The sequence below is a fragment of the Anopheles funestus genome (genome assembly GCF_943734845.2).
Source record: "Anopheles funestus chromosome X unlocalized genomic scaffold, idAnoFuneDA-416_04 X_unloc_54, whole genome shotgun sequence".
Taxonomy (NCBI): Eukaryota; Metazoa; Arthropoda; class Insecta; order Diptera; family Culicidae; genus Anopheles; species Anopheles funestus.
Genome location: NW_026045181.1, coordinates 12,501 through 17,261, shown reverse-complemented (window position 1 = coordinate 17,261; position 4,761 = coordinate 12,501).

The window sequence follows — 4,761 nt, the reverse complement described above, 5'->3', positions numbered from 1 at the left end:
GGCTAGATTTCTTCCATGCACCACTAATCGCTACCATGTCTCTGGCCGGAGCTATTCGACGAACAACCATCGCATTTACCTAGGTACTTTTTCGGATTTTTGGTCCAACTTGCACCATTTTTGGCCCATATTTGCCCCATAGCTCCGCCGGTATCCAAGATATGGCCACACTTTCTTCTGGCCATGGGTAGATGGCACTTGTGGCTAGATTTCTTCCATGCACCACTAATCGCTACCATGTCTGTGGCCGGAGCTATTCACGAAAGCGCCTCGCGCACTTGGTCGGATTTTTGGTCCAACTTGCACCATTTTTGGCCCATATTTGCCCCCATAGCTCCGCCGGTATCCAAGATATGGCCACACTTTCTTCTGGCCATGGGTAGATGGCACTTGTGGCTAGATTTCTTCCATGCACCACTAATCGCTACCATGTCTGTGGCGGAGCTATTCGACGAACAACCATCGCATTTACCTAGGTACTTTTTCGGATTTTTGGTCCAACTTGCACCATTTTTGGCCCATATTTGCCCCATAGCTCCGCCGGTATCCAAGATATGGGCCACACTTTCTTCTGGCCATGGCTAGATGGCACTTGTGGCTAGATTTCTTCCATGCACCACTAATCGCTACCATGTCTGTGGCCGGAGCTATTCACGAAAGCGCCTCGCGCACTTGGTCGGATTTTGGTCCAACTTCACCATTTTTGGCCCATATTTGCCCCATAGCTCCGCCGGTATCCAAGATAGCGCCACACTTTCTTCTGGCCATGGGTAGATGGCACTTGTGGCTAGATTTCTTCCATGCACCACTAATCGCTACCATGTCTGTGGCCGGAGCTATTCACGAAAGCGCCTCGCGCACTTGGTCGGATTTTTGGTCCAACTTGCACCATTTTTGGCCCATATTTGCCCCATAGCTCCGCCGGTATCCAAGATATGGCCACACTTTCTTCTGGCCATGGGTAGATGGCATCTTGTGGCTAGATTTCTTCCATGCACCACTAATCGCTACCATGTCTGTGGCCGGAGCTATTCGACGAAAAACCATCGCATTTACCTAGGTACTTTTTCGGATTTTTGGTCCAACTTGCACCATTTTTGGCCCATATTTGCCCCATAGCTCCGCCGGTATCCAAGATATGGCCACACTTTCTTCTGGCCCTGGGTAGATGGCACTTGTGGCTAGATTTCTTCCATGCACCACTAATCGCTACCATGTCTGTGGCCGGAGCTATTCACGAAAGCGCCTCGCGCACTTGGTCGGATTTTTGGTCCACCTGGCACCATTGTTGGCCCGTTTTTGCCCCATAGCTCCGCCGGTATCCAAGATATGGCCACACTTTGTTCTGGCCATGGGTAGATGGCACTTGTGGCTAGATTTCTTCCATGCACCACTAATCGCTACCATGTCTCTGGCCGGAGCTATTCGACGAACAACCATCGCATTTACCTAGGTACTTTTTCGGATTTTTGGTCCAACTTTGCACCATTTTTGGCCCATATTTGCCCCATAGCTCCGCCGGTATCCAAGATATGGCCACACTTTCTCTGGCCATGGGTAGATGGCACTTGTGGCTAGTTTTCTTCCATGCACCACTAATCGCTACCAGGTCTGTGGCCGGAGCTATTCACGAAAGCGCCTCGCGCACTTGGTCGGATTTTTGGTCCAACTTGCACCATTTTTGGCCCATATTTGCCCCATAGCTCCGCCGGTATCCAAGATATGGCCACACTTTCTTCTGGCCATGGGTAGATGGCACTTGTGGCTAGATTTCTTCCATGCACCACTAATCGCTACCATGTCTGTGGCCGGAGCTATTCGACGAACAACCATCGCATTCACCTTCTCGTTGCACTTCTTCGGGAATTTGGTGCAACCAAGTTTTCACTATAACTTGGTCATTTTCCGTCCATCGGACATGCGGTTTTGGGTGTCGATACTTGACACCGCACGCTACAATATGTTCCTCCACGACCATGTGGTCCGATGCTTCCAACAGGAGCTATTCGAGGATTACCGATTTTTCACCATTAAAAATGCTCAATTTTGAACCAACTTTTGCCATAACTCAGGCTGTATCGATCGGATCTTCAATCTTGAAAAAGTTTTGGATAGGTGGCAATCAAATGCTACATTTCGTTCTTCCACGTCAACTTTGTCCGATGTCTAGCAAAAAAGTTATTCGCGAACCAAGTCCCAGAACCCATGCAATGGCTGCCCACATTGCATACATCACGGCGGTTAACTCTCGTTACTCTATACCGAGGACTTGGTACATTTTCAGGCATTCGTTGCTACTTCTCGGTTCATGATATTCGTTTACGGTCTTCACTAGGGCATTTGGTGCTCCTTATCGGTTCATGATATTCGTTTACGGTCTTCACTAGGGCATTTGGTGCTCCTTATCGGTTCATGATATTCGTTTACGGTCTTCACTAGGGCATTTGGTGCTCCTTATCGGTTCATGATATTCCGTTTACGGTCTTCACTAGGGCATTTGGTGCTCCTTATCGGTTCATGATATTCGTTTACGGTCCTTCACTAGGGCATTGGTGCTCCTTATCGGTTCTTGATATTCGTTTACGGTCTTCACTAGGGCATTTGGTGCTCCTTATCGGTTCATGAATATTCGTTTACGGTCTTCACTAGGGCATTTGGTGCTCCTTATCGGTTCTTGATATTCGTTTACGGTCTTCACTAGGGCATTTGGTGCTCCTTCTCGGTTCATGATATTCGTTTACGGTCTTCACTAGGGCATTTGGTGCTCCTTCTCGGTTCATGATATTCGTTTACGGTCTTCACTAGGGCATTTGGTACTGGGCTTCCCACTTTCTACTGATCGATCCATACTCACTTGCGTGCACCTAGCCTAGGAAGGTTTCCTATGGCTTCCCATCTTTCTACTGATCGATCCATACTCACTTGCGTGCACCTAGCCTAGGAAGGTTTCCTTGGGCTTCCCATCTTTCTACTGATCGATCCATACTCACTTGCGTGCACCTAGCCTAGGAAGGTTTCCTTGGGCTTCCCATCTTTCTACTGATCGATCCATACTCACTTGCGTGCACCTAGCCTAGGAAGGTTTCCTATGCTTCCCATCTTTCTACTGATCGATCCATACTCACTTGCGTGCACCTAGCCTAGGAAGGTTTCCTTGGGCTTCCCATCTTTCTACTGATCGATCCATACTCACTTGCGTGCACCTAGCCTAGGAAGGTTTCCTTGGGCTTCCCATCTTTCTACTGATCGATCCATACTCACTTGCGTGCACCTAGCCTAGGAAGGTTTCCTATGGCTTCCCATCTTTCTACTGATCGATCCATACTCACTTGCGTGCACCTAGCCTAGGAAGGTTTCCTTGGGCCTTCCCATCTTTCTACTGATCGATCCATACTCACTTGCGTGGCACCTAGCCTAGGAAGGTTTCCTTGGGCTTCCATCTTTCTACTGATCGATCCATACTCACTTGCGTGCACCTAGCCTAGGAAGGTTTTCCTATGGCTTCCCATCTTTTCTACTGATCGATCCATACTCACTTGCGTGCACCTAGCCTAGGAAGGTTTCCCTTCGGTACCGACTTCCATCTACGCACTCGATATAACCTAGGTACTTGGTACCGATGTTGGTTAACACTCAAGCATTTCTTGCATCCTGCGTGCAAGGTACCAATTTTCACTTCTTAGGTACGTTTATGGGCCCGCATTAATCCAATATCGCTCCGATGGCCTTTCGCATTATTTCATCCGATAGCCCTTGCCAAAAGCTACCAAAAGTTTCTCCACGGCCATGTGCTCCGACGCTTTAGTTTTAGGAAATATTCGAAAAAATTCAAAATAGGAAGCATTTTCTTATTGGAAAGATCACCTTAAATCGATGGCCATTTTTTTGGGCAAAAACTTTAACGTCTTCCCGACTTTGCGGGAATTGCGAATTTTAGGCACCCAGAGAAAATCTTTTACTTTAAGGGGGCGGCCGCGAAGTTGCCCAAAGTCTCGGACACAAAAATTCTCAAGTTCCCCACTCTAGTAAATCGCCCTATGAGTATCTCCTGGCCGCGAGCTCTGCGAGCGGGCCAGCTTCGGCGATTTTTGCCTTTTCGCCTAGGCGGTTCTTCTACGAAATTGGTCCACAGCTTTTGCTCAGAAAGCTAGCATTTGTTGCAACAGTTAGGTGCTTGGTACCACATTTTGGTATCCATTTGGGCATTTGTTGCAACTACTCGGTACTTTGGCCCACATTTCGCTCTACTCGGGCCTCTATGGTGCTACTTGTCGGTACTTTTGGCCAACTTAGGCCAATTGGGTGCAACTTGTGGGTACTCTGTGGGTACTTTAGGGCATATTGTGTCTTTCGGGTGAACCTTCGCGATACTTCATGGGTACTGATGGCCAACTTAGGAACATTCAGTGCAACCTTTGGGCCTAAGGAAATTTGTCCAACTCTTTGGACTTAGAAAATTTTCTGGACTTAGAAAATTTTTCTGGACTTGTAAAAATTTTCAAATGTTCAATTTGGCCACATTTCGCTCTACTCGGGCCTCTATGGTGCTACTTGGCGGTACTTTTGGCCAACTTAGGCCAATTGGGTGCTCTTTGTGGGTACTCTATCGGTACTTTTGGCCAACTTAGGCCAATGGGGTGCTATATGTGGGTGCTCTATCGGTACTTTTGGCCATGTTAGGCCCATTCGGTGCTATTTGTGGGTACTCTATCGGTACTTTTGGCCATGTTAGGCCCATTCGGTGCTATTTGTGGGTACTCT